Source organism: Seriola aureovittata, chromosome 22 (assembly GCF_021018895.1).
Source record: "Seriola aureovittata isolate HTS-2021-v1 ecotype China chromosome 22, ASM2101889v1, whole genome shotgun sequence".
In the NCBI taxonomy this organism is placed as follows: Eukaryota; Metazoa; Chordata; class Actinopteri; order Carangiformes; family Carangidae; genus Seriola; species Seriola aureovittata.
Window position 1 is genome coordinate 13,301,504 of NC_079385.1, and position 25,122 is coordinate 13,326,625.

Genomic DNA, 25,122 nt, shown 5'->3' on the forward strand with positions numbered 1-25,122 from the left:
CGACAGATGGGCGATTTAGTTGATGACGTAAGTGAAAATTCGGTAGTAGTAGAGAGGAAGGTCACTTCCGTCTTTGTTAAATAAATTTCCTTTTCATCCAGTTCAAAGTCTGGTGAGACAGTTGCTCTTCTCAAATCATTACTTGCTGAATTATCTGTGACTATAATGGAAAAAATGACTGAAAGCCATTTTGGTGACATCAAAACTCTGACGCATCTGTAAAATTGCAGATACCAAGCAACAAAATAAAAATAGATATATTGCATTACAAGAAATTGCTGGAACGGGCCATTCAAGCAAGTGTACTGTTTCCATGGTAACACCACCACTCTCGGCTGCATGGCATTGACTGACAGCTGCACATGCCTGGTATGTGACAAAGTATCATTTAAGAAGCTGTATTTTCTGCCTGTGTCCTACTTTCTAGTAAACACGAATTGGTCAGTGATTATATGCTGGCATTGTTTTCAGTCATCAAGGAAACAATGATTCTCACACACACACACACACACACACACACACACACACACGAGAGGCTCATCTGTTGTGCTCAGTGTGCATTTAGGTGTATTGGTAGTTCTATCAATAGCAAAGCGCACCATGCTTCCACCTCTAAACACCCATTCAGACTCAGTCCTGAGCAATGGGAGACTTCACCTCACACAGAGCACTCAGCTGGACCATCAGCCCCCTAGTGATGACAACATAGAGACTTCAGACTGTGAGGAAGGCTCATAACCAAAACATCAGCCTGTCTGTTGTCCTAATAAATGCTACCTTTGAGTGCAGGCTTAAACAAAGGGCCAGAGAGGGCATCGGTAAAGATTTTTTTTGGATCACAGAACTTGGAGTCAAGTCCGTTTTCTTTAATTTTGTGATAAAATTTTTCATATTATTTTGGAATCCCAGCAGAACATGCTTGTTTTGTTGACAAAAATGAAGCTGTAATAAATAGCAATGGTGTTATTCTACCATTACAGTGCTGTGCATCTGTTTTTACTTTGTTCCAAGTTAATTTCTAAATGAAAATTGTTTTCAAATCCTGAGTGGCTGCCACTGGCTCGTTACTGAAAAACTCTTATTAAGCATGAATACATTAAAAAACATGTGTGACCCAAATGCTTGGATGAAAATTTAAGCATTTGCTGGCGAGCATCCTAATTAATAATCACATATGTAGATGCATATTAATATAAATATGCATCACATAACATAAATAAAATTATGTTTGAAAATTGGCATCTCTGACTTGTGACATTAATGAAGTAATGGTACATTTTCACATCTTGTCTCATCCTTCAAATCACTTGAATTTTTCAATTTTGAACCAAGACATTGGTCTTTCCGTAACCCTAACCAAGGGCTGTCAGTGAACATTTAGCAGACATAAGTGTTGAAACTATTTTACTGTTGATTTTTCTACCAATTATTTTCTTGATTGATCAGTTAATTTAGTTAACTAAGTTAATTTCATTTCTGTTGATCTGCCAAACGGTAAATCACCTTATCGTCCAGCTCTAATCAAATGTTGTGACTTGCTGCAGATTTGTTCATTAAAAACTTTTCCTCATTATGTTGATAAAAAATGTAATTCAGGTATTTGCTGTTGTTTATATGTTGTTTAATGTACAGTATTTGATTCTGGAACTACTATTAAATATTGTAACAGTTATTTGCCGATTTGTTCTTTACTTATTACTCAGGATTTTGCATTCTATTGTGATGTTACCAATTAAATTATAATTGACTTCAATTGGACTGACCATATATATTTATGTGGTGTTTTACACCTTTATTATTAAACATATAATGCCAGAAAATCTTGTGTCTGCTGGTTTTACATATAGTCATGAATCATTCTTTGAGCACAGCACAAAATAACTCATTTCAACTACATCATGAGCCGGTGAGGTGAATTCTTAATAGTATTTTTCACCCACCAGTTTAATCACAGACACATAATGCTTGCTATTTATCATGAATCTATTTTTGTCATTTAGTGATAATCAAACACTATGAGGTAAGATTATGTGAAGTCAACAGAGGGTGGTGGTGTTTATGACACCACTGAGATAAGGGAGAAGCATTTCTGTGCAAAATGTGAGAAGTCAAAGAAGAAGCAGTGATGGGAAAGAGTCATGGCTGGAATAACAATAGTGGGACAAGTTTAGCTGGCTTTGCTGGGCGCAGCCAGAGAGCTGATCCAGTGTGCTACATTGCCCTTTTGTTGTAACAGAGCTCTCATGTTTATTCATTTTGGCATCATGGCCAAGAGGTCAACAAAGGTGTGTTTACAGAAATTCCCCAATTCCCATAATGGTATGCAGGCAAAAGATACTATCATAATACAAAGAGGCAGCCAAGTTCACGCCCTTTGACGTCTCCTAATCTAGTAGCTAATTTACTCGAATTAGCATAAAATTATATTATCTACAATTTTGCAGTGCCTTTGAAACGCTTTGTTTGCATAGCTGAAATGCTTGGTTTAAATGCATTATTTAAACACTCACACGACCTTTGGTTGACCTCAAACATTCAGGTTTTAACAACTGCTGACATGACCTTTGAGCTTTTGGTTGACAAGGGCAAATGTGAATCAACGTCACCTGGCTATACGCCCACAGTTACAGGATAGAGCACAAGTATTGGTATAACACTGCTTATTTGGGACACATGTCACCTTGCCTGCAGCCAGCCGTGTCAACCTTCCCCCAGACAGCCAGGAAGTGTAAGTTCACAGGGAGGTACACGCATCGCCCTGACTCTCTCCCTGAGCCCTGTAGCGCCAAACGCCTCACGCCTTGCTGTGTGTTTAGCTTCACACTCGCTAAATACAGTAAACTTTCAATTAACACACATGCAGAACACAATCGACCTTTTGTACATTAATCTACATATACAGCCAAATACCACAAATGAGCAGGGACACACACAAAGTAACATCTCTTATGTATCTACACTGACTTCGCCCACCCTCTTGTAGCACCATCCTCCTACAAATGTCATATGTGAAGTGCTTGCGTCCCAGGGACAATGAGGGGTATAGGGTTTCCTGGCAAGACTTAGCAGCATCCAAACTTAGAACTGACTCCCTAAGGATGTTGGTATGTGTGTGTGTGTGTATATGTGTATCTGAGTGTGTATGTGTGTGTGTGTGTGTGTGTGTGTGTGTGTGTTTGACGGTTGATAGGAGATAGATGTACACCAAACAGTAAAATTAGCTTCTTGCCAACAGCCTTTGACAGTATGTTCCAGTAATATCCTTCATGTGTTGTGGAGGTTAGAATACCGGACTAATACACACACATTGATACTTCATCTAGTTCTTGTTCTGTATGTTGCTGTGAGTGAATTCTTTTCACAATGAGTGAAGGACAATCTTTTCAGCTCTTCTGCTGACTAATTCCATCTGAAATGTAAAGTCTTTTCTTAAAGTACTTGGTTGTTGTGATCATTCTTCCTCTTCGTTCTGGCCTTGAAGTACTCCCTAACTAACACAACTACATTGCAAGAGAAAGGAGCCACAGATCCAGAAATGTTGGACAAAGACATTTTCCCAAGTCCAGTTGAAGATCATGAGACCTCACCAGTCTTTTTAGTCAAGAATTCCCTGTTTGTTTCCCTTTCCTTCCCTCTGTTTGTTTCCCTTTCCTTTAGACAGAACATTTATTTGAAACTACTTTGATAGCTGATTAAACAAATAATTTTGGAACAAACATGTTTAAAAAAAGCTTCTAAAATGTGAATATTTGCTGGTTTTCTTTGTCTTCTGTTATATGTGAACATACCGGTATGTTCAGTACGAGGCCACAGGCGCATCAGCTGTGCTGATATTAGGTACAACATTACTCTCTCTCGTGTGATATTGCTTTAATATCTTCTTAAGCAGCACTTTGGGGGGGATTTTGCATAAATGAAGACTATTGATTTTAGCCCCTTCTCGCTTATAGTTTAGTCAAGTTATAAGGGGGTCACTTCACAGCTAGTATAGTGAGAAGTAGAGCTGAAATGATTCATTGATCAACAGAAAATGTGTAATGTGATTTGCCACTACTTTGATAATCTATTATCATTTCCATTATTTTTCAAGCAAAATGTCCTGGTTCCAGCTTCTCTAGTGGGAGGATTTGATGCTTTTCTAGGTTTTATATAAACAGCAAATGAAACAGCTTTAAGTTCTGGACTGTTGTTCGAATAAAACTAGCAATGTGAATATGTGAAATTGGGCTACAGGAAATAGTGATGGGCATTTTTCTCTATTATTCAGTTGATTATACAGTTGATCAAGAAATTGAATGGCAGGTTAATCACTAATGAAAATAATCCTTAGTTGCAGTCCTAGAAAGAAGGGATGATCATAACAACCAATAACTCTCTCAATGTACATGTCATGTGAGTATTGTTTTAATAATGACTTGAAAAAAATTGTACCCTATCCTTTAAATTGGGATAAATGGGGACCTATATTTTGGATCAACCACCAGGATTTGGAGAGAATTTCAAATATGCTCAATCAACTAATGTGAGCAGGTGCTGAAAGGAAACATGAATAAAAGATTGGCCTCACACACAGCTGTAATGTTCCCAAAGGATGTTTGCTCTCACCACAGATCAACATTTGAAACCTCAGATCATGTGAGATCAAAATATTGGTCTATGTGGTGATAATAAAGACCTTGGATTGTGGTAGTATATAGTGTGAAGTTTCACATAATTTTTGAGCCACTAGGAGCATCAAGGAAGCTGCAAACTCACCTCAAATACATTTAGTACTTAGTCTTTATATCACACAGCTCTATCAGTGTCACTCCCGGTTTAACACAGTGAAGAGCTTACAACTAAATCCCTGTAAAACACAGAAACTCTGAGAGGCTTTGATCTATGTATTTACAGATGACTGAGGAGATGCTATCTCATCTCATTTAAGTCCCTGGTGTCTACACTGGCACTAATGACCTATGGAAGATAATGACAAGATCCAGTCATCTTCATTCTCAATCATATCAACCTTTACCTCCATAATGTCTTGGTTTTGATCAAATAGAGGGTAGTGTGGAGAATCTCAGAGTGGGAAAAACAAGAGGACAGTTTCAGTAGGCATCCACTCTGACACCACGAACCCAATTTAAGCAATGGGATGCTGCAAAATTAACCATATCATAACAGTCCTTGTTATGTGCAATAATATACTCTAAAGTGTATCTGAAATTAAGAGAAAGCTTTAGCAGTTAGACATATCAAGTGTTCATGCCCCAAAGTTAATCTTTTTAGTACAAAATTACTTCTGTGTTTCCCTGGACAATGTTTCCATGCTGAGCTACAGTGGAGGGACAGCAGCATATAGTTCACCTGACGATTATATGGGAAGACATGAAAAATTGCAAACCTTTTCAGACTAAGCACTTCCTATTCACAGTTACAATGTAAAATGATGGAAAGTATTTTGCTCCTAAAAAGTTATAAATAAATGATCAAGACCTCAACACTGTCGAAAACAAATCAGTTATTTTAACAATGTACCCTGAGTCAGAGATCCCATTTTCTTGTATATGATAATATTCACTTGAAAGACGATTGAATTGTACTACAAATAATGACTGCAAGAGTGGTGGAGTGTGTTATGTTATGTTTCTGTGAGCATTTCTACTTGAGTGAAGATGCTTAAAGCATGCAATACAGTAACACAACAATGGGTGAAGGGGTTAATGTGAGGTCAAGTGGGTGCCTTCTAGAACATGACGCATGTATGCTAGCTCAAACGCACAGCCAAGGGGACACCGGATGTGGTGTACCAACTGTGAGCGTATGAGCCAGACTGCAGGGCAACATTATTGACAACATGAGCAAGCTGACACTTAATTACCTGAAGCCTATAATGCATCACACAATATAAAAAATACACACATCCATGATGGGGAAAAACAAACAGAGCCAAGCAAAGATAAAACAGACAAAGTCTGACAGACGACACACCAGCATAAATACATTGCATCTAATCCTGTGACTGCCACTACTGACACTTTCTTACAGCACAAAGAATGACAAACTTCAGCAGTTTTTTTCCCCAAATTAGTTCCAAAGTGAGTTTTGCCAATTTTATGACGTCATCAAGCGAATTATGTCCATATGCTCCCTAAAGTGAAATACAGTCAGGTCCAAAAGAAAAAACTAAAACTGCAAAAATGAGGGTTTAAATAGTATCCTACTTTAAGCTGGTGAGCTAGGGAAAATTATCATTCTAAAACATTATACCCTAAAACACACATTTTACAGCTTACTGCAGCCCTGCAGGTAAAGTGGCACTTGTGTGATAAAAGCTACTCTTCAAAGTGATGTGGTTTTCCATGAGTAGATGTTAAAAACATATCAGCTTAAATATAGCACACTTATAACAGCTAAAATACTCACCTGAGACCCTGATGCACTCTCTCATCTACCTCTGTGTGGCTACTGGTAACTGGTTTTCTGCACCTGAAGAATTCATATAAATAAAGGAGCAGGACAAACTAAGATTGGTTTAGAAGCTACATAAATGTTATTTTCTTTACACATTTTCAGGCCTGATATATTTCCTTTCCTGCTGAAATGGATTATTGGTAAAGGACAATGACATTGATTTAAGACAATGGCAGGCATGAGGCAATAATTATGTTTCCTTTCCAATTAATCAGGCTTCTAAGAAAACATATCTTATAAAACCAGAAAGCATTTAAGGTTAAATAGGTGTGCATCATGAAAAACTCGATAACAATTTGGGGAGAGAAATCACTTCAAAGCCTCACCTGAGGTCCTGCAGCTCCACGTCTCCTCTGCTGCTGGCTCCCGGTATCTGCTAACTAGTAAACAAGCTAACTGTTGACATTGCTGAGTCGTTATCGTGTACTTTTTAGTGCTCTCTCTGCTTTTTTCTGTGGACGAAACGTTTTGCTGCATCGGTTTGAGTGTTTCTGTTGAAGTTATAAAGCCCTGACTTACCGTCCGTTGTGAAAACGTCGGTTGTAAATATCAAAACATGGTTAGTTAGCAACAACTAGCCAGGTTTTGTTATGGTAATTAAACGTAGTTTTTTTTTTTTTTTTTTTTTTTTTTTTTTAAAGCGCACCTCAGTGTTGTTGGGAAACATTAAACGAAGTCAAACTAATGTTTTCAGAGTCAAAATGGTGTCTACACTTAGCGGTGGTAGATGCACAGGTGAAAGACAGGAGCCAATTAACTGAGGAGGGAACTAATAGGAAGAGGCGGAGCTAGACAAATTTTAAATCGGCTACTTCATGAAGTGTTTTTTATCTTACGTTACTTCATATTTCTGCTATATAAATGCAGACATTGAATTCAACTAAATTCAAAGGTGCTTTATGGGCATGACAGGTTGAGAAAAACAATATTGCCAAAGCATCAAAGTACTTTCAAATTTTAGCTTTTTCTACTACACTACATTTGTTTTACAGCTAGCCAATAGTTATCAATACCTTTCAGATTTTTCATATCAGTTTATAATAATTATGATATCCTACATTATCATATATTGAATTAATCAATAAAAGTGCATACTGACAATTCTCATACATTTCTCAAAATAAAATCAAACTGAAAGTTATAATTGCCAGTATATTGTATAAATAGTAGCAGAGCCTCCTGATGCATACAGTATATTATTGTAGTTTTTAATTACTTTTCTGCATCTGTTCTTGAACTGAATTTCCCTGTGTGCACCTATTTTTCCATCCATACAGCGAGATGTTTTAAAGCAGGGGTGGATATAGTGGGACAGAGTGGCAGTGCTTTTTAGTACTGCAGTGTGACTGGTGCAAATGGTTTATACAAGTCAGACAGAAGGGAAGGCGGTTTCTTTGTGCCTCGGGAAGCTGTCATTGGCACAACACACACTTAACCTAAATGTATATGTGTATGTGTCTGTCCGCGTGACAAGTGAGATGAGTTGTCAATAAAGCTGCGGTACCAGTTAAATTTAGTTATTACTGAAACAAAAATCAATTGGAGCACAAGAATATATTGATCAGAGAGTCATGTCCGGATACAATTTCTTATCCACAATCTACATCATGTTACATAAGAAAAGTGAGAGTATGACCAAAATAGACAATGCCTCATTCACTGTACAGACAGGATCACTCTCCAGGGGATTTTGAGCAGTCACAGGTTTGCTTTTCAAACTAGTCGATCAATACTGTGCAAAAAGAAAATATGCAGATCTGTGGTGTGAGTGAACAGAATAACAACAGAAGAATCTCCCAGGACACTAAAACTGGTGGCTGTGCCGTGCGGTCTGTCACAGGTCTGTGATTGATTATACTGGGACATTAATGGTCACGGTTCAATATCCATATTCACAATGAGAGGCACTTTGGAAGACATACAAATATCAGCATTATGGTCGCGTGTCAGAGACAGTATAGAAGGAGAAAATGAGACCAAGAGAAGGGCGGGTAGATGAAGAAAGGAGGATGAAGGATTGATTTTTGTCCTTCGTCTTCTCCGTCTCACTCTTCTGTTCTTTATGAACTTGCATGTCTGTCCCCTGTTGTTTCTTTCTACAACCTCCTTCCTATATGGTAATTTGAGAGAAAAAAAAAAAAATCAGCGGAAGGAAAATATTTGTCCCCAAAAATCCTGAGAACAATCTGATGAATCGCTGTCCTTCTCCTTCGCTGTGGAGGGGGTGGGGGGTGGGGGGTGGGGGGTGGGGGGGTGTCTGTGTGAGAGAGACAGAGCACAGGGGTTGGGCAAAGAGTGCGACAGTGGCTAAAAATAACCCTGTGTGTAGGCTATGTATGTGTGTGTGTGTGTATGTGTGTGTGTTTGTGATGCAGAGTCTAATCAGAGCCAATCTCTTTCTTTTCTAACTGCAGACACACACACACACACACACATACACATACACACACATCCAAATCACATACACAAACACAACCAAATACATTTGAATACCCTTATTAAAATCCCCCGCCCCTGACAGAGGCATGTGAGTGCTGATCACACTGACTTTCCTTTGGTTGCTGCCCATGCGTTTCCTCCACAGGGCATTTCATTGCGCTCTCTGGAACTAGAAGAGACAAGCCCCCATGTTCTGACTGGGGGCTGAGGCTTCCAGCTCAGACAGAATTAACCAACTCTCGCTCTCGCTTCTTTTTCTCTCTCCACCCCCGTCCACTTCCCTCCATCAGTTTGGCTAAACCGAAATGTATTTCATTCCGCTCAGAGTTCAAATGAGAAAATTCACCCTGTATCAGTTCATATGCTCATATAGACTGAGTGTCTGAGCCTGCTGAGGGGATAGCGCACCCAACCCAGGCCAAGCCACAGTCCAAGCCAGGAGCAGCACTGATAAAACATTCCCCCCTTGTAGACAGCGACACAGGAACATGCCATGGCAGATGGTGTGACATTCAGCCTCTGTCAACAGAAGAGGGAAAACAGAGAGGAGCACAAGCGGACACGAGAGATAGTGATGGAGGAGAGGAGGGAATCAGGTGAGAACAGGAGCAAGTGTCAGGGACACTAAAGGGAGATATGATGTTGAGTCAGAGCGCCACCATGTGGACCACGTGGACTGCCTGTGGGCTCTGCAAAGCCAGGCTGAGAAAGAGACATGTCACTGATTTTCCACACAGTCAACAGAATGATTTTGCCATGCAGGGTAAATACACAGCCTCCCATAGTAATTTCTCCAAAATACACACATACATGCACAGTCACACACTCATAATCAAATCCCCGCAGAGCTCTACCTGGCAACGGCATACAAACAGGATTTTTTTTTTGCCCCTCCCTTTGTCTCACGCAGAACAACATGCATGTCTGACTCAAAACCCTGAATGGCTGTGTCTATTTATACCTGCATGCGCGCTATGATTAATGAAGAAACGAATACCAAAAAATGTAAGGTGATATGTGATGTTAACAAGAATCATCCAGCTGTTTAGCAAAGCAGGAGTCAGTGAGTGATGGGAGGAATGTGTTTATGAGCCGTACAGATTAATCAGCACAAATTAAGTCAGCCGCCATTCCATGTTGAACTACATTTTTGAGTGTCTCCACATCTGAATTTTTTTTTTGCAACAATAATCCCTGTGTGGGTGGCTGGACTGGCTAAAGGCGCTTGTCATGTGGTTGTGATGTCCTCGGTTTGATTCCAGACTAGGACCTTCGTCGCATGTTCCCTCTCTCTCTCTCTGTCTCTAAGCTTCCAAAAAATGAAAGAATTTCAAACAAGGAAACAGTGAGTTGTATGATTCATGACTGCTATACCTCACCTATGATCACAGGCTTCAGGTTGTGTCGAAAGGAAATCAGAATTGTAGATAAAAGCAGCAAAAAATGAGCTTTCTCTAAAGGGTGACGAGACTCACCCTTCATGATAAAGTACAGCTTTACAATTTAGGATCAATTCATCTGTATATTTGTGTGTTTGTCTGGCATGAAACAGCAAAAAGCCAGGCAGAGAAAGAGAGCATTATGTTAGCATTAAGAGGATTGGATCACTTTCAAGTCTTTTTTTCTCTACAATACATGCTATGAAACTTATTGCAACTAATCCTGAAGCGAACATGAACGTTTGTCCCACGTTTCATAACAATCCATCCATGACAGAACCAGAAAATGTAGAATCCATTCATTGTTACCTGATGAAGGTCTGCAGACTATAAACATCATGAATAAAGGATATTAATGAAGCAAATTTGTTTTTCTTCTTTCACAGTCAGAGTTTATAGCCTGACACCCCTTTTCATAAGACTCTCTGAAGAGCAAGATCTTTGTAGTAAATATTACGCAAAAACATAAATGTCGCGGTAGAAAAATCCAAATCCATCTATACGATAACATATTTCACTTAATAAGTGAAATAAGTGACCTGCTCAGTCATCCTCATGGCCGCTTTACTAAATTTGATCACAAATTTATTAGCAATCCAGCTAATAGTTGTAAAGATAGTTCACTACAAGCCAAAAAGACCAAACTGCTGGTGTCACTAGAGAAAAAATTCAGGAGATCACTAAAGTCAGTTTAGGATTCATCCTCTGGGAAATATGAATGTCTGTAATCCATCGAGTATAGTTTCAGTCTGGACCTAAGTGGTGGACCGACACAAAGCAAAAACCAGACATTGCTTTCACCCCTTGGTCCTTCCCCCTCTTTTGCTCCATCTGCTCCCCTCACACCTCTTGAACAGCCAAACCAAATGCTCTTAATTAGATTTTAATTGAACTAATATAATGTCTCAGATTAATTTAGCCCAAAGTGAAGTCCAGCACGGGAGGTTGTTATGCCTCCCTAACGTCTGACAGAGAGAAAGACAGAGAGAGAGAGAGAGAGGTGTGTGCTTCAGCGTTTGTGTGTGTTTTGTAATTGCAGTGCACGAGCCTCATTAGCATTTTAGCAGCAAGCCTGGCGGGGAGGCAGACTCACAAGATTGGCTAATGACAGAGATGAGATAATTTACAGAGAGGGTGAGAGTGAAGGCTTCTTTTCTTCACCAACACGGGCTTATGCAATGTGTGTGATCACCATGTTAGTCACCCCTGCCCTGCAAACACACATACTGTCCACTGAAATTCAAAGGAGACATTGGAGGTAAATGCCAGACCAGGGCAATTAGTACAAACAGTACAGACTGACTCTAACTGGAAACACATCACAGCATTTCTTCCCATCCAATATCACTTAGTATTAAAAAGGCTTTTCACTGTGAGAAATACTCTATTGCTTCCATTGAGTTTTGTTGGTATTAAAGGTTTGTGACAGTTTGAATAAATGAAATAAACATTTCAAAAAGAACAAAAATAAACAGAAGATGTGAGACTACCCTATTAATTAGCCAAGAATTGTAACCATCTCAGCATGTATGGTACATTTAAATTAATTTGATGTTTAAGGAAATCCATACTCCCATACCTCTTTCTCTCCTGTTACTGGAAAACATGGGATTGATTACTGAGAAGACAGGCGACAGTAAAGGAAGGCGAGACAAGGCAGTGCGGGCGATAAGTGTGGACAAAGCAAGTGAAGAGAGCTGACGAGAGAGCACGGAAAACACTTTCAAGGCTGCTTCTGCTAGCAATGAATAAGGTGTCCTTGCTGCAGCTTAAGATTGCTTTTAGATGATAAATTAAATTGACTGAATTTCAGAACCAAAGGAGAAGATGAAAGAACCGGCGGCTGGACATAATTAGGAGTGAGTCACAGCTGTCTGCACGGCAGAGAGGACGAAACAACCACTTATTCTCCCACCCATGTTGTTTAAGTTGCCTATACTACATATACCACAAAGGGATACAGAAGTATTTGCACACTTCCTAGTGGTTGTTTTAACCTACTTGCACTGTCACATGGGTGGGGCAGTATGTTGTGTTATTTTTACAAGCACAGACAACAGACCCAATAATCACATCTCGTTATATCTCTCATCTGTTACTGATACAAAACACATCGAGATACAGATCCAGTAATAGCAAAATTCAACTTAATTCAATACAGTTTATTTTTAACCACCATAGCTCCATGGCTCTGTGTCCACCTTTCCACCACTTTGTTCCAGACTGAAATATTTCCATCACTATTGGATGGATTGACATGGTTCGCAGAGGATGAATCCTACTGAGTTAACAATTTGCTGGCTTTTCTTTTTGTGCCATCATGAGGTTCTTAGTGAAGTGTCTTGACAGCTGATGGATGGACTGCCATGACTTTGGTGATGCCCTTTTCCTTTCATTGTAGTGCCACCATCTGGTTAAGGTTGATTTACTTTTACTTTAGTGGCACCATGAGAGTCACTTTCATGATTTTGAAAAAAAGATCTCAAAAACTATTGAATGGATCGCCATGAAATTAGGTAGAGACTTTCGTGTAATAATTTTGACGATCCCTTCGCGTTTCGTCCTGTACCATTTACCAACAGATCAAAACTTTCAATACTTTAGTTTGGTAAATACTTCCTGTTAACATGGAAACACACTAAACTAAGGTGGTTGACTTGGGAAATATTAAAGTGTTATATGTAAGTTTAAATCAATAAAAAATTAGCTAAAATTATCAGCAGAATATGGAGAAAAACCAGTATTGAATTTGTTTGCAGAGACTTGCATGCTAACCAGCTAACCACGACCCATCTCTTAATACCACTTTGTACCTCAAGAGGTGATAGTGAGTCACTGTTGTGTCCAGTCTGCCCTCAGTCCGACATGAGTGGATGAGGAAGTAGTGCAGTCTAGAGGACAAGAAACCATGTTCGCTGCAAAATAAGTGAAAGAAATACAAACAAAATAAGCGTTAACATTGGTGTTGCTTAAATTTCCACCATTGGAGGCAGCTCTTGCTGAGTAAAAGAAAAAAGTTTGATGCTGAACTTGCAACGTTTCTTCTAGCCTGGTAAGTAAACAGCTGTTAGTGCTAACTTTGGCTGTGCACTTAACACCTTTAAACCTACATTTGAGCATTTATTTCAAAGCACTGCTGGGCCTGAGCAGCCTCACAGAGCCACTTGCATAGCTGTACACTCATAGTCTTGAGTTGCTCTGCTGTATATACTGTGAATTGTATTTAACTCAGAGTATGAAACTAAAAACCTATGTTGCATTTGCAGGAGAGTACATCCACAAACCTAAAGAGCTGAGGATATTTAAATGTCTATAAAACCAAATTGTCATGGAAAAATCATCACTCATGTACGTAGGAAAATATGTTGTGTACTTTGACATGAATGATTCAGCTGCTGATTCAGAAAACCAAAACCACCTCTTTGTGGTGAGTTCAAGGGTAGAAAAATGAACGTGGGTGACACATCTGAGGTGTGAACAACTTCACAAACTCTTCAGAAACAAGCCAAACTCCACAGTCTTTGAATGGTCTCCTGAAGGACATTTTAACCACCGGGTCCTTGACAGATTGTGGCAGCTCCTTTCTATTCCTGGAAAGAGTGCAATTACTCTGATGGACGAATGAGGGAAAAATGGAAGGAAAGAAAGCACTGTTTGTTCTGTCTGGAAATGGAAGTTAGAGGGGCAAAACTAGTTTAGGTGGTTGGTTGATATAAATTATTAGCAGTGACTGACCATAAATGAATTCACTGATTGTAGACTCTACAGAAATAGACCTAGATTCTGTGAGAAGGAAAAGTAGAGCAACAAAAAGTCAGTCTGTTTGCAAGTGTGTCCATTTCCTGATGAGCAGGAGGCTTAAATTTGAAAAAGGAATTACACACCCACATGTCCTTGTGTACAGTTATGTTCATTTAAAAAATGACCTTTTGCAAATATGGAAAAAGAAATGAGTTGTCAAATTCAATTAAATTCCCGCCTCCACCTCCAACAGCAATCATAGCCACTTTAGACGGACAAACACGGGGATGGTTGAAGGGCTTGGTTGTTTATGAGCATCTATTTGGCTCAGAGATCCATATCATTTGCATAATTATGAACAGTAGATATGGTTGTCAAGGGAAACAGACTGGTGGGATGTGAGAGAGACAGAGTGCTGCAATGCTGATATACGATATGAGCTATGACAAGGTATTCTAGCAGAGGTGGGGAAACCTTAAATCTCCTCTAAACCATCCAAATAAATTGTAAATGAAACCCAAACATGAAGTCGAGAATCTGTTAACTATCATCACATTTCTTAATATGTTTAGACTTAATAATAAGCACCAATTGTGTTGTTGATTAAAGCGGCATGGTGTTGAATGTCAGGGGTTTACAAGTCAATAAATCAGCAGTCTTTTACACACATGACATTCCAGTGCTCACAATTTGGTCTAAACAATGAACAATATAAACTGTCAGAACCTAATCTGACCAAATGGCAGAGGAAACACAAAATGTAAACAGCTGAAATCCACTGAACATAACTCAACCTACCCTGAAGCCAGAAAACCTGCTCCTGATTAGAACAGGCAACACACCACATCATAAAGCACCAAAGTAAGCACTGAAGCCTGCCACCAAACTTCACGACTTTATTGAACAAGATCGGATTTTTCATATCATAAATCATTATGTAAGGGCAGCATAAATTACTGGACATGCATGAAAACCTTACAGAAAACAGTTATTACTTATATGCTTACACAATAGTTTAATGGATTTAGTAGTGATTAATCTTTTAATCTAATTAAAATGCGTAAGGTTTTGTGTTCTGCTCTTTCCTCAAACTGAACTGTGGTATCCTCTAGTGACTCTACTTCAAATGGCTGTTGAAAATTAATTACTGGTCAAACCAAAGCAACCCACACATGTGAACAAAAGGGCATCACAGCCAAAGAGACATGAAATGCTTCCCAGGTCTAACACTTTAAATGGAGTTGTTATGTCATTAATTGGGGGCAAGTGTAGTGTGAAGGCCTACACAGATAATTTGGTCTTCTTACACAACATCACCAAATGTGTTTGCTGTGCATGTTAAAACCCCAGAATGTGGTGGATTAACCATGAACATCTAGCAGTAAGATGCATTTTCAAGTAATCCAGTGTTGGTATTGTTTTTTGTCCTACTGACAACGATGATCCCCTAATTTTTCATTTAGTGTCAACCGCTGGTCGAAGGTCACACTTATCCAGTGAAATATCTCAACATCTATCACATGGATTGGCAACACATTTTGTACAGACATTCATGGCCCCCAGTGGATGAAACCAAATGACTTCTGTGTTTCCTTGACTTGTCCTCCAGTGCCACTATGAGACCAAACAATCATGACTCCAGGAAGAATTGCATTAATCTGGTGATCTTATTTTCCTGGTCCTGGTTTTGGATTCAAAACCCTGTGTGCTTTACTGCATGATCTCTACGTACTTTAACACTGGTGTGAGAATTGTGGAGGGTGGATGTTTGAGGCACCCTTCAGGAAGTAAAAGTTAAAAAGTGTTTTTGACATCGAAATGACTTTTTTTGAACTGAAAACATGTTTGCTGTCTGAAGACATACGGGATGTATAATGTGTATGTTTTTGCATCCTGTATGTTAGGGACTGAGCTGTTTCTGTGTCATGTGCTGTTTCTATGCTGACAATTCTTTGATATTATTCTTCTGCTTGAGCGGACTTACAATCTGTTAGATATACATACTGTAACGTTGCATTTGTGGTGACACATTATCCTGGCCGCAGAGGCATTTATGACTGACTTTGATACAGATCCAGAACGACAATTTGACACATTTCTTCTGGGAGAGCTCACACAACCACAAAAGTCTCAGGATAAAACAGAACAAATTTAGATCTAGTCACCGTGAGAGAGTGTGGATGGTTTTTGACAGGAACAGCACCAAAGGCGAAAACACCACCGAGGGGTAAGATGCATGCCGTGTCATAAACAGCTGCAGGCGGGCTGATAGATTCAGCATGAATAAATTTCATTTAATGGCATAAAATCTAACAGGTGATAAAAGTCCATCTTCATCCACAAGGTGCAGGAGGATTGTTTGTACGCCGCTGTTCTGTCACATTCCCATTTTTTCTCACACATCATCTTAAGGCGATGAGACAGTGTGAGTCATCCTTCACCACAGAGAATTTAGCAAAAATCAATTTTCTTCATTTATTCCTGGCACTTGTGAGGAAGAGTAAGCGTGATCGATTGCACAGCTTTTGTCCTCAAGGCTCGCATCTTCTTCCATAAGCGTGTGCTGTGTTCTTCTGTTTGTTTGGACAGTTTGGACGTTTATTTTTGCACTTATGAGCCTATGTGCACATATTGATTGTATGTGACGTGGGTTGCGTTTACTATCCACACATGAGCGGCATAATTTGCTGTTGCAGACGCATGTTTACGCATAGACATTTTCCATGTGCCGTATGCATGTGCACACCCCGACACTGCATGTGCTTTGAAACAAAAGGAAGCTGTGTGGAGGGGTTGCAATGAACCAAACGACGTTTCCTTGTGGAAGTGTGTGTATATGTGTGTGTGTGTGTGACACTGTGTCTTTATGATGATTGCACCTGTACACTAGGTGACAAATAGCTGACAGGAAGCGTGTCCAGCAGCAGGTGATGGGGGGGGGGCTGTCTCATATTGTCCTTGGCTCTCTCATCATATCGATCTCCCTCCGTCTTATTTAGCTCCTGCCAAAACTCGCAGCTCGGTATTGACTCAAGCTTATTACACTTCATCTTTACCCAGCCACACAACAAAGTCAGAACAAAGCAGCTGCTGGCAGGTGAAGTCTCCGAACCAAGTGTTTTCATCAGGTCGTTCACTGAGCTCTGATTGTAGTCAGTAAGGTATGAAGGCCTTGGTGACCACTAGGATAGTAGTTCCCAATCTGGGGTTCAGGACCTCCCAGGATAAAGTTGAGGGGTCACATGGTCATTTCTGCTTGTGAATCAGTCAAAAACCAAGCTTTACTTTTCTTCATCTTGGAGCAGCAAGCTGCATTCAACTTTTTTGTTTCAAGACATAGACACTCATTCACTCATCGCTGCAAAGGCAGAATTATTCACTTGTTTTACAAAAATGAAGTTGGAGGGTGGAGAATTTTAATGGTGATGGTCAGAGAGACTTTCATGTTTCAACTTTCCATTCTCCATCCATTGTCTTACACTTATCTGAGGTCAGGTTGCAGTGGCAGCAGGTCAAGCAAAGTAGCCCAGACGTCCATCTCCCCAACAACGTTTTCCCAGGCCAGATTAGATGTATAACCTCTCCAGCGTGTTCTGGGTGTATTATGAACATGATTGCTTTAAGTAATACATACATACTCCTGGGATTTTTATATATATATATACATTGCCATGCCATGCCATGGTAATATGCCATCTTTTAAGGAGACAGAATAGTGGGTGTCATTTTTCATATACTGTGTTAAAACTAAAATTATTCCACCCCTATGGGCTGTGGTAAAAGATTATTTGGACTGGGCTTTACCTTCAAGGTTATGAGTTTACATATAACTGTCATATGTGCTGTAACTCAGTCAACACTTAGTACCTTACAGCATCATGAGGGTGTCATTTTTGCAAATAGGTAGCTCCAGTGGGAATAACACTCCCACAGTGATGTTACCACTCTGTAACTATTGAGCTCCATAGACTTGTAATTTGAAACGCACTGGGAGATCAGCATGGCTCGATAAAGACACGTAGGATATTACTGCCCATAAAGGAAAGGTGGTCTCAGAGGGCATTTCTGCCTTATTGGATGTCATCCTGAAGGGTTGGAAGAGCTCAGAGGTCAAAGACGCCATATGAGACACAAAACATAACCCAGACACCAACCCATAAAATCATCAGTGCGTAGAGAGCACCTGAGCCCATTGAGAAGCAGAGGCTGTTTCATGAATGTTCACGGCTGCTCAGATAGCTACTGTATCTAGAGGCTGAGCTTGAATGGCTGGAGTTGACATGCCACTCAGGTACTAGCTCAACCATCTGTTGTTTACACTCTGCTGCCCTCAGCAATATCTGACAATGACACAGCTGTTCCTGCCCCTGAAGTGACAGAGACACTGAGACTCTGAGAGCACCGCCACTGATCTCCTCTGCACTTCCTCTAAGCTGTGCCAGTCACACAAAGCTAACACTGGGTAAAAGGTGCACTGAGAAATCTGACTGACCCGATGCACAAAGTGACGACGATATTTCTGTCGAAGATGATTTCTCTCTCTCTCTTGCTGTAATTTTTTTTGAAAGTCTGTGATTTAACAGTAAAACAGACTGAAAATCAAATTCTGAAATTTATTAAAAAAGTCTAAAAGTATTTATTCAATGATGACTGCATGAGTAGCCACAGCGATTTGACATTATATCAGGAAATTAGTTTCCAGAAAAGTAGATTAGCCGCTAACAATTGTATACTTTTACTTCCATTACGTCCACTCTAAATGCAGGACTGTTACTTGCAGCTCAGTATATTTTACATTAAATGATTTGAATACTTTTGTACCACTGAATAAAGATGTAGTTTTTATGTTGGGTAATTAGTTCAGTAATGTAATTCATAATTATGGCACATCAAATCCTGATACAGAGCCTGGTGCACACTACAAACCTCAGCAAAGGAAGCTATAAATTCATGTCAGAGTCTGCAAGTCACCCGGTCAAGAGATGACAGCAGCTGTCACGCACAGAGGCATGTCTGAACTATATCTAGATACAGTATGTGACCACTCCTCCTCACCTGTATCTACCAATCATGAAGCAACAGCAGCCGTGAGCGTCTGTCTGCACCTCTGACCCGGCAGCCTGTAAGGAAACGGGGTCTGACACGAGAAACCAGCACACAGGCTACGAATGCAGTCAAAGAAATATCAGACAAGACTGACAGTTTAGTGTGTGTGTGTGTGTGTGTATGCGTGCATGGGTGTTATTATTAACAGAGGGTTGATAAAATCAAGGAAAGACGCCAGATGTGTGCGTTTGTATTCACCATCACTGGGGGAAAAAAACATGGTTTAAAGAGAGCAGAGAAATAGTGTGTATCCTGTTTCCTCATGTTTTTTCTTCATGCGTACTCTCTGTCCACAAAGCAGCTTGTTATTCACTAAAACAGCCGCGAAGAAGCAGTGAAAAGCAGCAGATCAAAAGAGGCCAGACCTCTGCTTGTGCTCAGCGAAAATATTATGTACTTCTGGGAGTAATGTTTGAACCTCACTCGAGTGAATGTTTGAGCTTGTGGATGCGTGGTAAGATTGAATCAGGTCTTCTCTCGCTCTCTGAGTATGCCATGTTCGTCTGTCCATGTCCTTGACACAGTTAGAGGACTGTCACCACATGCGGCAAATCCCACCCCTGGACAGAGTGTCAGTAAGTATCTCAAACACGCACACACGCACACACGCACACACACACACACACACACACACACACACACACACACACCCTTCTCTACCTGCCCATTTCCCTGTAACTGCTGGGTCAACGGCCATTAACGTCCTGTGCTCAGTCTCTTTGCAAGGAAGCAAAGCGAAATGGGGAGATGAGGACGGAAATAGATGTGGCACAAACATCCCTCAGTTCCTCGCCTGTTTTGACTAATGAGCCAGTATTTCAGAGGGGTTACCTCCCGAAGGGTGCGCAGGGTAACGTCAGTGCCCCGTTCTCCTTGCCCTAATTTTCTTTTTGCGTGGAGTCTGGGTGTATTTTAACGTGTGTGGTTGACAAGAAATGTTCAGCCTGGGCTGGGCACCGCAAGTATTTGGGTCACAATAAAACCTCTAATGGATGGCTAAAGTGGGTCTCAGACCAGCACACTGTCTTACATTAATAACTCTGAAAACCACAAGGAGATGAACACACTGGCACAATAAATTGGTCAAAAATGGCACTTTGTACTTGAAAGGATGTGTTGACCCAAAGCTTTGAGAAGTACCTCCGATCACTTTCCCTCAGATTGCACCTTCCCCCGTCCTCATTACCACCTCTGAGGTTCCTTTGAACATGAGGCTCAACCCCCGACTACTCCACTAGAGCTGCTCAGTGGCTAACTGATTGCCCTGTGGTTATACTGAGTGTTTATTTCCCAGGTGTGAATTTGTGTTACTGTGTCTAACAAAGGATGTTAGAAGGATGCACCTCCTCCACTATCCTCCTGCTTTTAAAGCGCAGGGGCAGCAAGAACATACCTGCACACTCTGTCCTTCACTCAGGATACAAACTATGCGGTGTGGCCATGTACATGCACAGGAAAGTTGCTCACGTGTGTGTACCTGTGTGAGCGTTTCTATGTGCACTTGTGCTGTGGGTCAGAGTCTGCTGTACCTTCGGGGTATTGCGTCAGCAGGTTGACATGACCACCTGAGTGTCCCTTGGCACTTTTCCTGTCATTTTACAGTGAAGGTCACGGCAAATAAAACACGACCGTCCCCGTTCCACCCCCCTAGACGCCCTCACAGTTTCCAATGAGATTCCTAGTGTGCTATAAATCTATTTATTACCCATCATGAGCCAAAACTGAAATAAATGAATAAACAAAATAGCATATTACTCAGCAGCCTTCTTGCTATTACTCAGTGTCATAATGTAAAAAAAAAAAAAATGAATCAATCTTTATTTTACCTAAGGGGGTAAATTTGGTTTGTGGCCAGATTACATCGCTCACATTAAACAGCAGTGACATCAGACACTGTAACAATGGTCAGACATGCAACACTGTACAATACACAATAAACATCAAATCACCCTAAAGTAAAAATAATGCTTCATATTTGTGGGGAATTGCTTTCAAATTTACTTGAATTTTCTCTCTCTAAAATAATTTAGAATAATCCTTGATTGATCCCCTGTCTGCTCTGATTCTGGTTTCAACCAGAATCTTGTCAAAATTATACTAACATACTGTTTTCCAGTGGGTTTCACCGTTGATGGCTCCTACCAAAATAAAAGGGAGATTTTGAGTCTGGTGCTATACCTAAATGCATGAAACTGAATGAAGATACAGTAAAACCCAGACACTCACCCCCTCCACTATATCCTGTTAAAATGACCCTGTCTGCCTGTTAACTGCAAGATGGCTGCTATTTCAACCTTTCTGCTGCCACCTACTGTACAGGGAAACATTTTAAGCTCTTAAATCAATTTTTGTTCCTCTTTGGGGAGCGTTTGACAGGATTTAAAATGGCTCCACACCAGATAAAACCATAGAAATAAATTGTAAATAGTCATTAAAGCATTTATATAGTCATCAATGGTAAAACCATTATTTAATTTTGCCCAGGATATTGCAGAAAACTATCTGATATTTAAATCAGGCTGCTTAAGCTAGGGAACTAAGCCTATTGACGCCCATTTGCACCAAAGTGTTTACATGACAAGGGTGTGCTTTTAATGCTAATCATTGAGCATACTGATTACTCACCTACATCCCACCCCCATCATTCCCAAGTTCCAGTTGGAAATCACTTTGAAGCTCCACTCACGAGCGGAAAAAGGCCAAAATATTTACCCTTCAGTTAGTCACTTCTCTCAACAAAGGATCTCCACCAGAGTTCCTTCTCATGGGAGCTGAAATTGCTGCTGCTTCCTTTGTTTTGATTCATGTGAAGAACTTTCCTAATCTGATCTCTCGGGGGTGCGTCCTGAAGTTCACACCAAAACATACATCAGCGCAGACAGATATTCATCAGCGGCTGTCAGCTTGGTATTTTTGACTTCGTGTGGGGTGAAGAGAAGGACTTGAGGATGAAGATTACCTCTTAATTCCCTCCACACATACTGCCGCCTGACATTTATCCGTGATGTGTTTTCACACTTTAAGTAGGGCTCAAACACACACACTTTCTCTGTCACACACACACACACACACACACACACACACACACACACACACACACACACACACACACACACACACACACACACACACACACACACACACACACACACACACACACACACCAGATTCTTTTAACAGCTTCAATTAAAAGGCACAGCCAAATCCCAACTCTTGGCCGGTTGCCCCGTCTCTTCATGTGAGGGCCAAGTGCCCAAATTTCCTCCCAGCAGTGAGGATCTGTGCTGAGCTGGGGACGGACGGTGGCTGAAAATGCCTCTTTCTGGAATGACATTAATTAAGACACATGATGATCTCTTTGGAGAAATGTTCTCTTTTCACTCATCCTCTCCACAGAGAGGTCAGAGGTCAGCTTGTTCTAGAGGTGGTAGTGATCCTGTGTCACAAGCACTCAAGTGTACTTCAGCTGGGGGACGCGCCCGCGGCACTGAGCTGGAACACTTCATATGAGGGTCAAAAGGTCGGTGTACCTGGTCACCAGGGTTGGACCAGGATTTTTTGAAATACTTACGTCCTGAGTCTTCCCAACATAATCCAAGAAAACCTTGAGTAGACACCAAATGAAAATCTGCATAATCATTTAATTATCAAATTCATTGATTGCTCAGTTAAGTTTTCTGTAAATGTTATACTTGAAGATCTAAATGCTTTTCAAAGGAATAAAACTTTTGTATCGAAATACTAAAACACATAAAACCTATAAAATACTGAACACATTCAAGTTTCATTTTCTCATACTTTAACCCCCCACCCCCACCCCCACCCCACAAGTCTCTGAATCCCCTACTTATCACTACACAATGACAACAAGGTACTTAAAATGGACATTTCATTTATTTTGTCCTGCCATCTTCATATGTTGTTCATGGCGTCACACTTTTATCATATATTTCTAGCTTTTATGAATGTTTTTTGTTACTCTCACAATATAAGTCTTGGGTATATTTTCTCTTATCTTTTTCAGTAAAAGGCAATGTGATATTTTAGGTCCCTGATCATTTCTCTAGAAACTAGTTTGGTAGTTTGGTGATAATTACAGGAATACAGAAACAAAGTTCTGAGACAATTCTTTTAAGCTGTATCTTAATTAGCTGTGTTGTGATTAGAAACAGTTGTTAATTTCCTGAGAATTTCCTTTAAAAAGACATTTTTCTTTTTTTAAAACCCAAGAATTCATTATCAGAAACTTTGTTGTTGAAGTGTGCTTGCCTGCAGACAAATTTCAGCTGACCTGCTCTGCACTGGCTGAAAGACTCTCTGGGTTATGTGAGCAATTAAAGGGAATTAATTGGAAGTGAACCAACTGAAGACTTAGTCAGTTTCCCCTATAAATAAAACTTGGAATCTTACCACGATTTTGCAGTTACATAACAGTGCCTTTCTATTAAATTTCAATGAAACTATGGGACCCCTAAAATAAAGTGTTTCCAAATAAAATACTATGCTGTGAAGGCTCATGGAGAATGAGCTATTGTTCCAAATGACCAGATAGGCACATAAGTGAGACAAGCAAACACCCAGACCTTTACACAAGACTGCACCAATCACATGTGGATCAATGCTGTGACCGCCCACAGGAGTATCCATTAATCAGCCAACAGCAGTCCTGTCCAAGTCTCTCCCCACTCCCACAGTGAACCTTCAGGTGTAATTGCTGACCATAATACTTGGCAGTTGGACCACAGGGAGAGCTTTTTTTAGATTGACAGGTACTGAACCCGGACAGGCAAACAGTGGCCCTGGGTCTTGCAGCAATGAGAGAGGGTGAAGCCAATGCGTCACTCTACAGCAACAACTGTGGTCATTTCTCAGAGCTATCTGCCTCTGAATCACAGAGGCAGAGATTGAAAGAGAATCAAGATAACTGCACTGCAGCTCTTTCCCAGCTGAGTTTTCTCCCATAAAAAGACAGAACTATTACTGTGCTGCTTTAAGAACCCTAAAAGGAGCCGCTATAGTTTTAGCATCCCATATCAGATGTAGATTAAGTTAACGTCATAAAGTAAATCACAACTTAAACAGCGATTGTCTTTCAACTGTGGAATGTTTTCAGTCATTCAGTTACTTTACAAAAAACATCAGTCGTTGGTCCCTGCAGCCATAAGATTTCATATAGGAAAATGCCAGTGTGCCCCTGACCGAGAAATGTCAAGTGACACTATCTAAAAGTGGACCACCAATAAACACCTCTCCCTTTGGCATCGACTCAAGTGACCTGGAGGAGTTCACCCTCTCAGCACCTCACATTTGCTGGACACTACTGCCATCATGTGGTAACTTTAAATATTACTGTTTTAATATGGATGAATGCCACACCATTTTTTTCCCCTTCAAATGAGAAATCCCCAGAGTGCACTCTTATTGCAACTTACATCAGTAATTGGCCTGTTGTAGTGCTACTGATGACACTTAAATGGTCAATTTAACCATTTCAACAGTAGATACCCACTTATTCTGTAAACTAGGTTATTCTCAGTAATTTACATTTTATTAAATGGAATTTCCTTCAGAAGGCCCTGAGAGACACCCGCTTACTCCAGTTGAACTGACCTCTATGTGCAGATCCTTAACACATATACGTTTAATGATACAACTTTAGGAGTCAAATTAATGAACATTCTAAGGATTTGAGCCAAATGTCATGTTTACTGTAAAGCCCTTTAAAAACTTTGTGGGCAGAGGGAATATAATGAATCTCACTCAGTGAAATGTGAACACAAAATATCTTGGACTTTTCAGTGTAAGATGGTATGAATCAGGAAGATGAGTTATGAGGCATTAAGAGGCTAGCATTAAAAGATAAAACTATTGCTGTATGACTTATGATAAATGCCTTTATTACATGAACAGTGACCGATATTGAACTGATGAAACAGTACAC

The 25,122-nt window shown here is 40.2% G+C and overlaps 1 long non-coding RNA gene across 2 annotated transcripts in view; it reads right to left on the minus strand.

Annotated features, from left to right (window-relative positions):
- Window positions 1-7,369, minus strand: part of LOC130163872 (uncharacterized) — a 72,121-nt gene extending 64,752 nt beyond the window's left edge. The window contains exons 1-2 of one of the 2 annotated variants that reach the window (XR_008826533.1): window positions 6,783-7,369; window positions 6,409-6,471 (exon numbers count right to left, since the gene is read on the minus strand). This is a non-coding gene — a long non-coding RNA (uncharacterized LOC130163872). The remainder of the gene's footprint in view (window positions 1-6,408; window positions 6,472-6,782) is intronic. The other variant, XR_008826532.1, reaches the window with a different exon arrangement.
- Between the last annotated feature and the right edge of the window lie 17,753 nt (window positions 7,370-25,122).